The sequence below is a fragment of the Oreochromis aureus genome, linkage group 3 (assembly GCF_013358895.1).
Source record: "Oreochromis aureus strain Israel breed Guangdong linkage group 3, ZZ_aureus, whole genome shotgun sequence".
Classification (NCBI taxonomy): Eukaryota; Metazoa; Chordata; class Actinopteri; order Cichliformes; family Cichlidae; genus Oreochromis; species Oreochromis aureus.
This window is the reverse complement of record NC_052944.1, coordinates 46,373,399-46,391,862: the sequence shown is the minus strand read 5'-3', so window position 1 is coordinate 46,391,862 and position 18,464 is coordinate 46,373,399. Positions and strand designations below refer to the sequence as shown.

Sequence of the window (18,464 nt, the reverse complement as noted above, 5' to 3'; positions counted from 1 at the left end):
GCTGTCCTTAGAAAACGCTTAAAACACACACACACAAAAACGTGACGACAGTATTTAGTAAAAAGCGTGGCTTAAATATATTATCATAACTCTGGATTTACTGGCCTGTAATTAAAATGTAAAAACTTTGAAGTCCGAACTTTCAATGTGGGCTGAAATAGAGACTCAGTGTGGCTGCAGCTTGTTGCTATGTCAGCTTAGATCAGTCATGTGATTTGGAGGTGCAGCGTGTCCGTGGACCACGGAGGGTTAATAACACTCACCTTCCTTCCATTTCCAGAGTGTAACATCCAACCATCTGTGTAAAATCCGAAATTCCCATGGTGTTGTTCAAAATGTACTCTGGCACAATCATAAGCATCGCTTGCTACTGAAAACGAGAAAAAAGCCGGTCCTGCTATGGGCTGAACCATTTGTTAATGATGGAGGGGGGGGACACTATGCAATATATTCAGTTTTAGCATTTATATTCACTGTTGACTGTAACTACGCTCAAACTGTTAATGCTATCTTATTTTAATAAACAACACTGTCATATGCAAAACTGGGGCGGCACTTGGGGTGGCAAGGGATCATTTTAGGGTGGCACTTGCCACCCCATGCCACCCTTCTAGATTCGCCCCTGGGGTCTAGGGACCCATGACTCCTTTGTTTTGTTCTTACCTAGGGCTGGCAACCCTCTCGGGTGGTCCTGCCAAGGAGGTCCTTATTAATATATTTATTTTCCATGTTATTTTCAAGGATTGTCGTTGTTCTCTCTCCCTTTTTCCTCCGTCTCCCCCTGTGTGTGTGTGTGTGTGTGTGTGTGTGTGAGTTTTGTTTGTTTGTTTACGATCCCAGAAGGGTTCCGCATTGGAGGCTGCCACACCTGCCGCTCATCAGCCGTCACCAGCTGCTGCTGATGGCCTCATCCGGAGCACTTTGCTTAAGGGTGTGGCCGAGCTCTGATCAGCACAGGATTATTACATCTGACTCGTCAGTATTGCCGTGGCCTGCTAGTTTGGAAAGCCCTTGCTAAAGAATGAAAGCCTAGTCATCTGTGTGTTCTGTTTTCACTAGGTATCAGGAGCGGAGTGATGCATTCACAGGAGCGACAGTGGGAGACGGGAGTTGGAGTTGCTGTTTTCGCTATTCACTGTTCATGGACACTTGCAAAGTGCGTGGGATTCTGGGGAAGAATCACCACGCTAGCTACAGTGCCTGGGGCTTGTAAATAGAGATTCATTGTGCACTTTGTAAATAAACTCACAGTTCATCATCCAGTATTTGGGTCCTATTTCTCACCTGCATTCCACGGTCTGCCACTGCAGTCCGTGACACCCAGGGATCTTTTTGCAGCTACAGGAGTTGTCTCCTGTTGACTGTTAAAGAAAATGCAGATTTAAGACACTTTACCATGGCTTCATTTTCCAGACCTGTCAAGCAGACTCATCTTTGTTATGCAATCAAGAGTTTTACCAGAATTAGTTTACCAGTAATTCTGACAGCAAGCTCTAGTTTTATGTTTTCATATTAATATTTCACCTGCTGATATTATGATTGGAGGCTCCATTTTTGCATTGATCTTTCAACAAAAGTGTTTTTGCTTGACAGGTTATTTTCTACAAGTGTATAATACTTATAAGGCATGACAAAATTTGAGTAAATTCAAGTATGTTTTTTTAAAAGTATATATTTTCTAGTTTTGTACTTGTTTGTTGCTTGTTTATTGCTTTTATTCTCTGGTGTTCTGCTTCAATAATGTTTATCTGACTCTGGTATTCTATTGGATCACAGATTCAGTGTTTACTGTATTTACTGATTGCATTAACATTAATGTTGTCAGTTTTAGTCATCTTTTTTCAAAAAGCAACATCAGTTGGTAAAATGACCAGTGATGGGTTTTTTTTTAACATAAACAAAAAAATGTGGCTGCACACATATTTCTCTTTCTTTTAACAATGTGTTTTAAAGTGAAACATGGTTGTAAAATATAAATACAAAGAAAACCTGTAACATGTTCAAGGTTATTTACAACTCAGAGTAAATGAAACAACGATGATTGCTTTAGATGATCCATTTTGCTATAGACTTAGAATCTATTATAATTTTAAATGTTCTTAACTTTCAGTGAAATAGAGCATTTAAGTACTTTTTGAGTATAGTAGTAATAAACTGACGAGTGACTTTTTACTGCTTTATTTATTCTAAGTTGTTCTCTTAGAATTTCTCCATAGCCATAGCTGATTGGGGATTTGAACACCGTACAGTCATTGATGTACTGCATTGCATCTTCTGAGTGACTGTCCAATAGGGTCAGTGTGCCTGTACAGAGTACAGCAGCTAACCTCTGAGCACGTTGCAATGTTTTGACACTTTATTCATTAGAGTTACTAAATGAGATATTTGCTCTCTCTAATTGCTGTTTCGTGGTCAACCTTAATATCCAGTCATGAGAGGTGGAGGCACCAAGACGTCTATTCTCGGATGTAATTCTTTGCCTGGTTTCATAAGCAGTCAATAAGGTAGACAGAATTCCAGATAAGGTTTGAATGTGATCACAAGTTCTCTGTAGAGCCTCTGAATAACAAAAGAATCTGTAGCTTCTCTTTGAATTTATTCAATACTTTCTAATAAATTATTTAATTAATTGAGTAATTTCTGTAACTGTGAGACACTTGCTGCTGCCTATCTTGGCTAGGTCTCCTTTGAAAAGGAGGTTTTTAATCTCAATGGGATCTTCCTGGTCAAATAAAGGTTAAATAAAAAATAAAAAATTTGAAAAGTTTTAATGTCATTTTCATAACTACTTACTCCCCAAATTAAAGACAATATTAGTAAAGAAAATGCATGACTTTAAAAAGCTTAATTGCTTGGTTCTTCTGGTTCAGGTGAAGTAAGTTTTCCAAGTGTATAATATTTCCTGGTTTAAGAGTGACTTCCTGCTTAAGAAGGAGCTTCCTGTGCTAGTAAATGCATACATGTAAATGTCAGAATGCATATATGTAAATGATAAATAATGGGATTGTATGTATATATGAATATAGGAGTACAGTCGTCCCTCGCTATAACATGGTTCACCTTTCACTGCCTCGCTGTTTTGCGGATTTTTTGTGTGCAATTTTGCATGTTTTTTTGTTGTTGTCGTTTTTTGGGGGTTTTTTTACAGCGCATTGTGTTCTGCTTCCTGATTGGCTGTAGACCACTGTCGATCCATCTCGTGCCAGATCTAAATCCAATCGAAAATCTGTGGCAAGATCTGAAAACTGCTGTTCACAAACGCTGTCCATCTAATCTGACTGAGCTGGAGCTGTTTTGCAAAGAAGAATGGGCAAGGATTTCAGTCTCTAGGTGTACAAAGCTGGTAGAGACGTACCCTAAAAAACTGGCAGCTGTAATTGCAGCAAAAGGTGGTTCTACAAAGTATTGACTCAGGGGGCTGAATAATTACGCACACCCCACTTTTCAGTTATTTATTTGTAAAAAATGTTTGGAATCATGTATGATTTTCATTCCACTTCTCATGTGTACACCACTTTGTATTGGTCTTTCACGTGGAATTCCAATAAAATTGATTCATGTTTGTGGCTGTAATGTGACAAAATATGGGAAAGTTCAAGGGGGCCGAATACTTTTGCAAGCCACTGTATATGCATGTGACAGTAACTATACATGTATATGAAAGAAGAATGTAAGTACATGAGAGTGAGACAATGTACGGTCCCTCATAAAAAGGCCTTGCTTTCTCATACTCATCTTGGGCGGCAGAATGAAAAAAGCACCATGATGATGATGATGAAGGCTGCTCATTTTTCCCTCTAACATCTGTTGTGGCCAGAATATCCTGCCGTTACTGCATCTCAGTGTCTGAAATACACATAATAAACATTGTGGCGGACCACCAGGTGGCTCCACTCACACCCAAGTTTAAGGGAAGTGTTGGGGTGGAGATTTTGGCGCTTTTTGTATGTGGAGTTCTGGTGAATCCGTTAATAAAGTTGGAGTGAGACACTGAGACCTCTCCTGTTGTCTTTACATACCTCCACATTGGTGACCCCTGTGGCGAACATGCTAAGGTTCGAAGACGAAGCCAGCTCCAGCCTGGGAGCATCCACCGATGGCTGCATTTGCTGTGGCGCTTAAGTTGCTGGATGTTTGGCTTTACGACCCTCCTTCATGGTTCGTGCACGTAGAAGCTCAGTTTGCTCTTCGTGGAGTTTCAGCCGACGATACCAAATACCACCATGTGGTGGCCTCACTTGATCCGCTGTCCACCCGCCGCTGAGGACTCTCCTAGAGGACCCCCCCGCCCAAGGGAAATACACCGCCCTCAAGGCGCTGCTGCAGCGTTACTCCTTCTCTCATGCTGAGCGGGCCGAGAAACTCCTCTCCCTCGCAGGCCTGGGTGATGGTACCGCTCTCAAGCTCATGGAGCGCATGCTGTCCTTACTGGGCGCGGATGACGGAGGATTCCTCTTCACCCACCTCTTCCTCCGACAGCTGCCGGCTCCGGTGCACGCTGGCCTTGCCAACTCCCTGCTATTGGCCACGAAGGATTACCGCTCCCTTGCGGAAGAGGCGGATCGCATCCTCCTGGCTACCAGGAGTTTCGGTGTCCAGGCGATTGTCCCGGACTCACCAGCGGCTTCCCCCGCCCCCTCACCAATACTCCAGGGGCCCTCCGACTCATCGACGGTGGCTGGAATCGCTGCAAGGCGGCACCACGGAAAAGGGCTTTTTTTTTATCACCAGCCTTTTGGAGCGAAGGCATGGCGCTGTCTGCCACCTTGCAGTTTCAAGACCCAAGGAAACGGGCCCGCCAGCGCTCTGTAGCAGCCGCGACCGCTGGCAACAAGGAAAGGGTGCTTTTCATAGAGAACTCACGCTCAGGGAGGCGTTTCCTGGTGGACTCCGGCTCACAGAAGAGCCTTCTTCCCCCGGCTGGCTCGGACAGGCTAGCTGAGGGCTGCAGGCCACTGCTAACTGCGGCTAATAGCTCATCCATTAAAACCTTGAAAGGTTGGTGACTGTTTGCTTTCATGACTGTGACTTTCAGTGGAACTTTGTAGTTGCTGCTAGCTCTGTGCCTATAATAGGCGCTGATTTTCTTTATGCTCATGGACTGCTGGTTGATGTTGCTTACAGACATTTAATTGACGCTGTGTCATTTTCTTCATTACCCTGTTTGACTCAGGGTGCTCAGCCCGTGGTGCATGCTAACTCAGTAGCTTCGGGTAACGCTTTTCAGGGTTTGCTTTCTGAGTTTCCCTCACTCACTGTCCCCACTTTCTCGAGCACTGTGACGAAGCATGGGGTGGAGCATTACATAACTACAGTAGGGCCCCTGGTGTTCGCGCGCGCGCCGCCTCGACCCTGCTCAAACTGGCTGTCGCTCGGGAGGAGTTTGCCAACATGGAGCGCCTGGGCAGCATTCGAATAGTGCCTGGGCTTCCCCTTTACATATGGTGCCCAAATCTGATAGTCGGTGGCGACCTTGTGGGATTTCCGCCGTGTCAATAATGTCACAGAGAACGATAGTCCTTTTCCCCACATCCAAGATTTTTCCGCCCATCTTGCGGGGACCTTGGTTTTTTTGAAGATTGATTTGGTACGGGGATATCACCAGGTTCCCGTGCGCGCTGAGGATCTCTCCAAAACCGCCGTCATAACACCTTTCAGCCTTTTCGAGTTTCTGCGCATGCCTTTCGGCCTGAAAGGCGCCCCCCAAACCTTCCAGCGGTTGATGGACTCAGTCTTGCACGGGCTGCCCTTTGTTTTTGTATATCATGATGATATACTGGTGGCCAGCAACTCAGAGGAGCAGCACACGTTCCATCTGCGTCAGGTTTTTCAGCGTTTGGCAGAGCATGGACTGATCATTAATCTGTCTAAATGCCAGTTTGGGTTGCCGGTTCTCGACTTCCTGGGGCACCATATTTCCACCGAGGGCGCGGTTCAGTTGCCTGACAAAGTCCGAGCTGTTTCAGATTTTCCGCGTCCCACATCTGTTAAGGCACTGCAGGAATTTTGGGGGATGGTGAATTTTTACAACCGTTTTCTCCCCAGAGCAGCGCATCTGCTGCAGCCCCTTTACGGGGCGTTAAAAGGTAAAAAGACTAATGACTCCGTTGACTGGTTTCCGGAACGCATCCAAGCGTTTTCTGATGCTAAGTCGGCGTTAGCTAATGCTGCCCTTCTGACCCACCCATCCCCTTCGGCGCAGATTGCGTTGAACACTGATGCGTCAGACATAGCGGTGGATGCGGTGCTGGAACAGCGAATCTTGGGTGTCAGGCAACCGCTCGCCTTTTTCAGCCATACACTACGAGACAGCGAGCGCAATTACAGCGTTTTTGACAGGGAGCTACTAGCTCTCCACCTGGCGATTTCCGTTTCCGTTTTTTTCTCGAGGGTCGTCACTTTATCATGTACGTGGACCACAAACCCTTGACGTTTGCAATGTCCAAAGTTTCTGATCCATGGAGTCCGCACCAGCAGCGCCAGTTGGCAGCCATTTCTGAGTTTACCACGGACATTTAGCACATGGCTGGTAAGTCCAATCATGTGGCTGACTGTTTTTCCCGTGCGCTGGTTTCTCCCATGTTTGTCGGCATAGACTACTCCGCCATGGCTGCCGATCAGAGCGGTGACCCAGACATCCTTGCGCTTAAATCCACGCAGATGGCCCTCATACTGGAGGACAGACCCGTGCAGAACGGCGGCCCTCTGCTGTTCTGTGACGTTTCCTCCGGCCGCCCTCTTCTCCGGCCACCCTCGCCCAGTAGTTCCCGGTTCATGGCGTCGTCATGTTTTTGACTCAGTACATGCTCTCTCTCATCCGGGGGTCCGGGCCTCTGTTAAACTTGTCGGCTCAAAGTTTGTTTGGCTGGGCCTTCACAAATTGGTGAAGGAATGGGTGGCGGCGTGCGCTCCATGCCAGCGCGCGAAGGTTCATAAACACACCAAGGCACCCCTGGAGCAGTTCTTCATCCCCGGCAAACGTTTCGATCATGTGCATGTTGATCTGGTGGGTCCTCTGCCGCAGTCACAAGGTTTTACGTACCTTTTGACTATTGTTGACCCACCACCCGAGAACCCTCCCCCCTGCTTCAATCCATCTATGCTATCCCTTAACCCGCTTTTGCACGCGCTTCGGGTTCCTGGTCCGGTGCACCATTGCCTGCCTGACACTTTTGTTCCAAAGACTTTAGCTAAGTTTGTTTTTGTCAGGCACGATGCCCATAGGACGCCGCTGTGTCTGCTGTACAATGGCCTGTTTAGGGTTATCGAACCAGGCCAGAAACATTTTGCTTTGGATTTTGGGGGACGTAGGGAAACGGTGTGTGTTGACAGACTTAAACCTGCACATATTCTTGCGGACAGTCATGTAGTGCCGGCCCAGGCCCCTCGCCATGGCCGCCCTCCTTCCACGGGGTTAACAGACTCTGGTTTTCCCCCCAGGACTACCCCCAACCGCCGGCGTTTGAAATTCCTCCTGCCTTTCCTGCTCGCCTACACCAGCCTCGTTCACAGGATGGACCTTCCTCTGCCAGATCTCTCCCTCCCAGGTTCAGTCGTTCGGGGCGTTTGCTTAGGCCCAGGGTCCTGGACTGAAAAGAGACCTTACTGGGTGTTCGGGGGGAGGTATGTGTGGCGGACCACCAGGTGGCTACACTCACACCCAAGTTTAAGGGAAGTGTTGGGGTGGAGATTTTGGCGCTTTTTGTATGTGGAGTTCTGGTGAATCCGTTAATAAAGTTGGAGTGAGACACTGAGACCTCTCCTGTTGTCTTTACATACCTACACAACATCACTTTAATACTTTTTGCTTGTTGCGACACAATGGGCACCTCTGCAGTGGACTCTGAATGAAAGCACTCCCCACCACTCACAGAAACAACTGAAAGAACAGACAGGAAAGAGAGAAAAAAAATATTGATTACAAAAATAATACAGAATTAAGGTAATGTTACATTTCTACAACAGATGTTTTTTTTTACATTGTCTTATGGTATAAAAGTTATTACATAATAAACAGAAAATGATTTTTGAAAGAATTACTATGTCTAACAAGTCTCGATCAAAGCAGTGAGAATAGACAAGACTTTGTTAAGTGGGGTTTTTGTAAAGCAGGTTTAATGGACAAAGAAGATTTTGAGCTCAAAGTTCAATGGCTTTAAAAATAATGACGGGAACTTTGCTGCTTCACACTCAGTTTCTATTTGATATCTTTTGATTGTCTGAGCACTAAAGTTGCTGAGATTCAAGTGAACATCTCATGATGTGTTTTCAGTGCTCTAGTCTGATAGTAAAAGTATATTTCAAACACATGAAGTCAATCACTTATGTAACAGATTCATCCACCAGTCCTAACAGCATCATTTAAAACATTTCAATAGAAAATGTTTTAAAAACAGAGACTATTATTTTCAACACAGACCAGAATACAGGAGGGATATGCACTATAAGCCCAGCCCAGTTTGAGGGTCCATGTTTCCACAGTGAGTAAATAAATACAGTACTATATGCTGCTTAGCTAATAGAAAGCTGAATTAAGTTTAAAATACACTTAATAACAAAAATATTTGACTGTTGATTTAGTTTAGCAATAAATAATCTTGGAAGTTAGACGACCACTGGAAGATGGAGAAGCTTTAGATGAAAACCGTTTTTGTTTCTCTCCTCTTCTGCTTCTTTTTAACAGCGGGCGTCCTTCATGATCTCTCTCCACCCAACCAACATGGAATCTACTGCCTTTAGCAGATGCTGCTCTGCACTTAGTTTCCTTTGCCTTTCATGATAAAAAGTGACCACAACTAGTGATGAGACGTTCTGTATCGAGGCTTCGAAGCTTGTATCGAGTAATGGAGGGGGCGTTTCCGCGATGCGCGTATCGAGGCTTGCTTCATTTATGGGAGGAGCTGAAAATGATGACGTCCGAAGCCTCGCTGCCCGGCTGTACCACGTGACTGGTTCAGGAAGTGGTTCGAACTTTGCTGCGAGCTATGATAGCGATATAAACCCCTCAGACTTCATTCAAAATGTGGGTGTTTGATGGAGAGTTGCGGTTAGTGAGAGTTTGGAGACAGTTTGGAGAGAGTTTGGAGGTTTAGGAGAGTGAGGAGAGAAAGTCCCCAGATAGCAAGGAAACATTGAAACAATGTTGAGTCAATATCAGGCGACGTCATTGAAGCAACGTTGAAGTGTGACGTTGACCCAACATCACTCTTGCACCCATTTTTAACGTTGAAACAACGTCAGGTTTTGATGTTGAATCAATGTTGAAACCTGACATTGATTCGACGTTATATTTTCTAACACTGTTGACATTGAAACAATGTCAGATTCTGATATTGAAACACTGTTGAGCTATGGTATTGACTTTCCACCTCTTTCGCACAGTTGCTTTTTATTGAAAAAACAAAAAGGTCAATAGACATGTATCATTTGCAAAATACTTTATTAAAAGACAAAGTTTCCTATTTACATTTCTATGTTTCACGTCACTTTTATTATTTACTCCGGGATGGGGATGGATGATGTGCGCCCTGCGCGCCACCCGTACGATCTGGAGCATATCTGAGCCATTTCTGGACTGCTTGAGCAAAGACCAACTCAGACATAGAGTTCGCCCCTCACCTGCTGCGCCAGGCCATCTAGGACAAAATAGACACACACACAAAAACAAAGAGAAAAAAGGGAATTAGAGCACATGAATAAGCTCTTGTTAATTGTCTTCAGCAGGGAGAAAGTATGTAAACTCCTAGGCTGATAAACATGAAAGTCACCAGGCGGAAATCAACAAACTGCCGCATTTGATTCCCAAAGAGCTATAAGCTGAAAATGTGATATGTCTTAGCATGGTGTGCCGTGTATCCTTTAAAAAAAAAAAGAAGAAAACATGGGGTCCTCGGGCTGTACAAAGTGTACAACCCGAGCACAAAACAAGCCGAAGACCAAAGACTCCATCTCCAGATTAACCGGACATGAAAGTCTTGTTATTAAGAAAGACAAAGTAATATAGCAAAAAACAGACATAGGAAATGTGAAACGCACCCAGCACATCAATTGATCCCTTTATTGTTCACTTTAGGCTCATAAAACTACAATAAATGTTAAAACTTACCAAATATGCATCTGCACAGCGCTGTCTCTTTAAATGCCCTTTTTTTGCTTTGTCTGGTCCTGGTTTTTTTTTTCCCTGCCCAGTTGAGTACAGAGGCCAGCTCCTTTGTAATGGCATAAACCATTACACGGCGGACTCGCACCTCCAGTGTGGTCCAGCAGCACCAATCAACGCAAAGCGTCTCACCTATAGACACATTTTATGAGATGGAATTAGCGTGTCTCATGTCTTAAATGTGTATGCAAGTGCTTGTGTGTTTACTTCATGTAATTGATGATAGAAACATGTCATTTAGTTTTCCCTAAAGCCTGATTTTCAAGTCATACAAAGAATAAACCAAAGTATTGGCAGTACAATGTATTTCTATTCCCTTTGTTGGATATTCATTTGTTAGTTCTTGTAACTGCTAAAAGTGTTTACTAGTTTTTGCCTGTCACATATATTTGTTATACCATGTAAACTGTGAAATTCCAAGATTTTCAAACTTGCCTTGTAATAGTGGCCTCACAGAGTCTCTGGAATCTGCAGGAAAAAAAAAAAATCACAACAAGATGACATTCAGGAGTATAAATTGGGGTTTTTTTTTTAGATAAGAGTACAATGACATTGTGATGCAGCTTTAAAGCTTTTTTAAAAGCATACCATCTATAGGGAAGACATCAGACTGCATGCTGGCGAGATCATAAAGCTGTGTCGGCTTGTGCCGGAGTGGCGAAAGGTGCCGGAAGCTGGGTGGGGCATTATGATGGTTGCTATCAGTGGGCTGGGGGCAGACTGGAGTGATGAGGGCTGTTTAGAAAAGATAATTTTTAAGTATTTAAGAATACAGACAACTTGTCAAAAAAGTTTCCTCGTGTCAGACACAGATATGTACACAGACACTAGACAGTATTTTATTACCTGGTATTTTCACTCGAAGGGCCGGGAAACCGTTTTTTGTAGGCTGCTCATCCTCTGAGTCCAGATATGTGTACAGGGATTTGGTCTAAAGAAAAGAAATTAAAACGGTCTTAAGTAATTGTAAATATGCTTTTGGCATATTGTTTCCTAAAGTTAGTTTGATTTCTAACAACACACACAGGAAACAGAGACGTGCAAGAAGGTACAGTATACAATGAATTTTTGAAGTGCACAAGTGTACACGGCTTTGCATTTTTAAAAAGTTTACAAACTTCCACTTTTTGGACTATATTATGTGGTGATATTGCAGTATGCAAGCACCACAGATATGTATAAAAGACAAGATCATAAATTCTTAACAATCAAAGATATGTTTGTGAATAAAAAGGTTTTACTTGTGCTTTCTTTTAAGACTGGTCTGGGTTTCTTCTTCGGACTGAAGGTCAGATCACAGTGTTCACGTAGAGATCTCTGAAGACTGCGTTCTGCTTAGTGAAATGTGCCTGGAAATACAAACACAATGTACGGCCAGACATAAATTGCGTGTGGACAAAAGGTGCAAACACATAGAAAAATCAGCGTTTTCAAAAATACGCTGGTACGTGTGGACGTAGCCTTATTCATTATTCAAGGCACAAACGGAAAGTCATGTACGCGTGCAACATAAAGTTAGGTCAGCGTGCAACGTACAGTCACGTGGGCATTCAAACTGAGTCTAAAGTTTTCGTGTGCGAATTGAAGCGAGTGCTCTCCAATCATCAAAAGTAACAAAGTCATTGAACACGTTTATACAGTTAACTTTACGTTTATCAATCATATATCACAGATTTAGAATTTTTTGTAGTACTAAGCAACTACAGAGCGAAAGTCTGGGTCAAGCGCCGAGGCGACGGCAAGAACAAAGGAAACCTCGAAGTGTTAAAGCTAGCTTTGTAAGGGAATATAACGAAGAAATTATGAAACGAAAATGTTTTCTTTGTTGATATACTTTGTTCGCAGTGCAGTTTATTTGTTGCCGGATTGTAAGAAGTAGACACAATTTCGGGCTCCCACATTTTGTGGGAGCAACGTAAATAACAGTAAAAACCTCGTTAATGTACAACATTAACGACTTTTTTACTGTTATTCAAATGCAAACATGGAAATAACGAGTAGGAAAAAAAAATCATTCATTCTTACCTTATACTAATCGTGGTGCGGGCCAGTGCAGTGCATGACCTGATGCCTTCTCCGGTCAATTCCGCTGAGAGTAAATCAAATGTCCCGCCTACTGTAGAAGACAATGAATACCTGGGGATGTACCAATGTGAGAGGGTGCTGCGGAATAGTCCAAGTGATCGCTGCTTTAATTTCCCGGTCAACTATACATAAATTGCACGTAGACATGATTTTTTAAAGCTGGTGAACTAGACCAAGTCATTGATAAAAAATGAACAATAAATCTACTTTCTCTGGTACTTTATACCCGATCAGTTGCAATGCAATTTAATGCTCAACTACAAATCGATGGTTTTGATGGTGACCGAGCCGAATGATCATCAACTATAAATAGAGCGTTTTCGACGTTGTTGTTGTCACCTGGTCGACTATAAATAGATCAAATATCAATGACAAAAAAACAACGGTGAATCAACATCGTTACAACGTCTCTATAGTAAGACCGTCGGTTTACCACAGTATTTCAATGTTGTTACAACATTGGCATTTCAACCCCGACCATATACGACGGATCGGATGAAAAATCAACATAGATTCAATGTCGTCTTGCTATCTGGGTCAGGAGAGAATGGAGCCAGCTAAGAAGAGGAGGATGTCCTCCCCTGTGTGGGAACATTTATCTTATTCCTCCCAACAAGGTATGTAAATTTCTACAGAAGATGTATTTTCATAATACTGATGGTGCAATACAATTCATGTTAAGCTGTCTTTACTTTTGTACAAGGTGAAGTGTTTGCTATGTGCCAGGGAGCTGGGATATAACAACAACACCTCATCCATGCTTAGGCACTACAGAGCTTTGCATGAGAATAAGGGGAACACCGATTGTGGAGCAAGACCAGGTGAGCCATCAAATGCCATGATAATATAGCATGTCGTAATGTTACTAAATGATATAACAATATTGTACAACTGTAATAAATTACGTGTGTGATATTTATATTTGTGCTTTGTTTTTATTGTCTTTCCTCAGGAGAACAATCTCAAATGAAGACCTGGTTAGCATGGTGATTGAGGACTCCCAGACATTTAGCATTGTGGAGGACAAAGGATTTAAAAGATCTGTTAAATCATTAAATCCTAGCTATGTTCTCCCCACTAAAAAGGTCATAAAAGCAGTGAAACTTTAGTTTTTACAGAATAAAATGTGAACAGGCAGGACTGAGGCTCAAAGCCTCAGTGTGTAGCTGTCCATACCTCAGCGTTACAAAAGCACAACCGCTGTCCATACCCCAACCACACCTCACCTCACAGTAAATGATCATTTCTATTTTAAGCATTTCCAAATAATCATTTTCCATACTGCCAGTATAAATATACACAGTATACTGCCATCACTACAATATACATGTTTTACACACTCCTGTTGTTGTTGATATTTACAGGCTGTGTGCAAAATGCCACACTCTTCAAATTCATGCCAACTAATTCTACTTCCGGCGCCGCTCCGAGCTGGCAGCCAGTATCAGCAGCTCCGACCTGACCGAGTCCTTTTTTGTCTTTAATATATGTTTCTCTGTTGTTTTTGTGTTTATTGTTTTTATTTTTCTATTGTGGACTGCTGTCCCCCACAATGGAGCTCAGAATTCTATGGACAATGGTGTTCTTTATTACATTTTTTACGGCGTCTTTGTCCGGAGAGCGCGTGGAGGTCCAACCTCCCATTGTTTACAGCAGGGATCAGCTGTTAGCCCTCGGAGCCTCCGCTGCCATGCCTACCGCCGAGCAAGCTAACATCCCCCGCGAGGTGAGGAGGAAGAGACGCGGTACTCGGGCCGGGATTGGGCGTCGCAGTAAAGTTAGGAGGTACCGGCCAGCGATTCCATCTATTATTATGGGAAATGTGAGATCTCTCCCCAATAAAGCAGACGAGCTGGCGGCTCTTACCCGACATCAGAGGAGCTACAGGGAGTGCAGCCTGATGTGCTTCACAGAGTCGTGGCTAACTGCGCTAACTCCGCACTCACACGTAAACATGGATGGTTTTCATCTGATCCGGGCCGACAGAACAACGGAGAGTGGTAAGAAGAGAGGAGGGGGTCTGGCTGTGTTTGTGAACGATAGATGGTGTAACTCTGGACATTTATCTATCAAAGAGACGCTATGCTGTAAGGACATTGAGCTGCTAGCGGTTAGCATGAGACCGTACTATCTACCGCGAGAGTTTACACACGTGATTATGATAGCTGTGTATGTCCCGCCCTCTGCTAACGCTGCAGCAGCCTGTGAGGTCCTGCACACTGTAACCAGCAGACTCCAAACACAGCACCCTCAGGCCCTTTTCCTGATCTCTGGGGACTTTAATCACATCTCCCTGTCCTCCACTCTCCCCACCTTCACCCAGTATGTTACCTGCCACACCAGAGACAATAAAACATTGGACTTATTGTATGCCAACACCAAGGAGGCATACAGCTCATCACCTCTCCCTCCCCTGGGGGGCTCAGATCACAACCTGGTTCATCTCCAGCCTGTGTATAAACCTTTAGTACACAGAGAACCAGTAGTGAAACGCACAGTAAGGAAGTGGTCGGCAGAGACTGAAGAGGCCCTGAGGGACTGTTTCCGTTCTACTGTGTGGGACAACCTCTGCAGCCCCTGGAGGATGACCTCAACAGCATCACAGACTGCATTACGGATTACATGAACTTCTGTGTGGACAACACCGTACCCATCAAAAAGGTACGTTGTTTTTCTAACAACAAGCCATGGATTAATCCTGAAATTAAGGCTCTCCTCAAGGAGAAGAAGAGAGTCTTTAGATCTGGAGACAAACAGGAGCTGAGAGTTGTTCAGAAGAAGCTGAAATGGAAGATAAGGCAAGGAAAGGAAAACTACAGGCGGAAGATGGAAGAGCAGCTGCAACAGGACAACATCAGAGGGGTTTGGAACAGCCTGAAGACAATCTCAGGACAAAAACCAACCCCCAGGCTGCAGGAGACTTGGGGTGGGTGAATGACCTAAATAAATATTTTAATAGGTTTGATCAACCACCCACCCCTCCCACAGCATCGTCCCCCCTGCTGCAATCTCCTTCATCTCCAGGGTCTGCCTGTCCTTCATCTCAGGACTTCACACCTCTCAGCTTCACACCTCCCAGCTCCCAGTCATTACACCCAACCCCAGCTTCTGTGGACTCCAACATACACACCCCTCCCCCAAAACCCACTCTTTCTATCTCAGCACTTCAAGTGAGGAACGAGCTTCATGAAGATCAAGGTGCGGAAGGCTGCAGGTCCAGATGGCGTCAGCTCCAGACTCCTGAGATGCTGCGCAGATGAACTGTGTGACATCTTAGGATATCTGTTCAACCTGAGCCTGTCACTAGGGAAAGTACCACAGCTGTGGAAGACCTCCTGTGTGGTACCGGTACCAAAGACCTCCCATCCCAAGGACCTCAGCAGCTACAGGCCGGTAGCCCTGACATCGCATCTGATGAAGACCCTGGAGAGGTTGGTTCTAAACCATCTGCGCTCCCTGGTGAGGTCTTCATTGGATCCGCTGCAGTTTGCTTACTAGCCTGGCATCGGGGTGGAGGACGCCATCATCTACCTCCTGCACCGAGCTCTGACTCACCTGGAGAAGCCTGGAAGCACTGTGAGGATCATGTTCTTTGATTTCTCCAGTGCTTTCAACACCATCCAGCCACGACTTCTGAGAGACAAGCTGGAGCTATCAGGAGTGGACCACCACATGTCCCAGTGGATACTGGACTACCTCACAGAACGTCCACAGTATGTGAGGTCACAGGGCTGTGTCTCTGACACGCTGGTCTGCAGTACGGGGCCCCACAGGGAACTGTGCTGGCACCGTTCCTCTTCACCCTCTACACTGCAGACTTCTCCATCAACTCCCCACGCTGCCACCTACAGAAGTTCTCTGACGACTCTGCCATAGTCGGCCTCATCACAGGTGAGGACGACTCAGAGTACAGACAGTGGACTCTGGACTTTGTGGACTGGTGTCAGCAGAACCACCTGCTGATCAACGCCGGAAAACCAAGGAGTTGGTGGTGGACTTCGGAGACGCAGACCCACCACACTGAAACGGTGAACATCCAGGGAGTGGACATTGAGATAGTGGACTCTTATAGGTACCTGGGTGTTCACCTGAATAATAAACTGGACTGGAGCCACAACACTGATGCTCTTTACAGGAAGGGTCAGAGCAGACTCTACCTGCTGAGGCGGCTGAGGTCATTTGGAGTCCAGGGAGCGCTTTTAAAGACCTTCTATGACTCTGTGGTGGCATCTGTCATTTTTTACAGTGTGGTATGTTGGAGCAGCGGTTTATCGGCAGCTGAGAGGAAGAGGTTGGACAAACTCATCAGGAAGGCCAGCTCTGTTCTGGGATGCACCCTGGACCCAGTGCAGGTGGTGGGAGACAGAAGGACTCTGGCCAAAATAACATCTCTGATGGACAGAGTCTCCCACCCCATGCATGTAAACGTTGCTGAACTGCAGAGCTGCTTCAGTGACAGACTGCTGCATCCTAGATGCATGAAGGAGCGTTTCCGCAGGTCCTTCCTCCCTGCAGCTGTCAGACTGTACAATCAGAACTGCTCCCAACAAACACAGATGTTTACATCAGCGCTGTAACAACTTTTACTGTTATAACTGCACATTACTTTTCTCAGCTTATATATACACTAACTTATTGAAAGTTACATGTTTACTTTTTAATGCACGGGTACAATAAACAATCTGCACTTTTCTAATTATTCTAAATATTCTTAACTATTTAAACATCTTTCAGTATCCTGCTATGTTTGCACACTATGTGTACGCTAATTTAAACAACTGTACTGTACTCTGCTCTGGTAACTATTGTCCATGATGTAAAGATGTAAATATGTAAAAATTGTGCTTCGGTTCTGTGTGTCCTGTTCTGTTTGTATATGCGTGTTTTTTTGCTGCTGATACAACCAAATTTCCCCTTGTGGGACAATTAAAGGATTATTCTATTCTATTCTATTCTAATATTTTTACGTCCAGTAGATGTCCTACTAGAGCAAATGAAGCTTCAAGACGCTTTGCGCTGGGGTGAACCAATTGGATGAAAAGCTTCAGTGCTTCATGAAGCTTCATCTGCCCATCACTAACTACAGCATGAGAACCATGAAATACTGTCACGGCTGCGGGGGCAGACGTGTGGTGAGTGTGAGACAGGATCCAGACGCAGGCACTGGCTTGGACGTGAGCGAGCTTTTATTAACACACTGGTGGCACAAACAGAAACACGGCGAACAGAAACAAAACCTAAAAGTGACCTAGACTGGAAGAGACTAACAAAAACGAACCTGAATGGACGACTCTGGGAGAAACACGCAGGGAAGAAACACAGACGGACTAGCAACTAACATGAGTGAACACACGCTATAAATACACAGAAGGGAACGAGGAAACTACACACAGGAGGGAGGCACAGCTGATTGTGATCGACAAGACGAGACAGGGGAAACGCAAACTGAACACACTGGCATAAGACAGACTTTCACAATAAAACAGGAAACTCAAAACACACGCAAAGACACAGACTCAGAGACGCGGGCTTTACACAGAAACCTTACTACACTAGAGGGGATATACAGGTAGGGATGACACAGAACAGAGCGAGCACAGAATTAACATTGGGAGGTCAAATAACAAAACCTAAAAATCAGAACTAAGGAAGTACCACGAAACTAGGGAGCTAGAAACACTAGGACAGAAACCCAAAACACAAACAGTCACAAACCATTATGAAATCAAAAGTAAAAGTACAAAAACCAGAAACACTGGGTCACCGACCCAGGACCATAACAAATACTCTTCAGCCTATTACACAAATTTCACTCAATGTTTTGTTTCATAAATATTATATGTCTAAATTATGTCACACTGACTTTTTCTTGAACCACAAGCATGAAAGCAAGAAAAATTGCATCTTCTGCTCTTCCTTTGTCTTCCTGAGCAGCCATTTCAACTCTACTACATTAGGAAGATACACAAAAATGATAAAACAATAGATGTAGGGCGGGACAGATGGGGCCAGAGGACTGGCTTTTCACATACACTATGTATCTTGGTGATGCAACCTTGGCCCACTTGAGGTGAGGCTCGCGTCATGGAGCTGATCTTGATGGAGCAGTTAACTGCGCGGCTTCACGCAGAGACTGCAGAGTAGGTCCACTGCCATCAGTCGGCCAGCGTGGATGCTTCCGTGAACTTGGCCGAAGTTTTCGTCTCTTTGTGGCCGAGTG

General features: G+C 44.6%; 1 long non-coding RNA gene across 1 annotated transcript; it reads right to left on the bottom strand.

The window, feature by feature from the left end:
* Positions 1-11,063: 11,063 nt before the first annotated feature.
* On the bottom strand, positions 11,064-12,239 carry LOC120439440. The gene is made up of 3 exons (XR_005612641.1): positions 12,185-12,239; positions 11,401-11,508; positions 11,064-11,090 (listed from the first exon to the last, which is right to left on the bottom strand). It is a non-coding gene; the product is annotated as an uncharacterized LOC120439440 (long non-coding RNA).
* Positions 12,240-18,464: the final 6,225 nt, after the last annotated feature.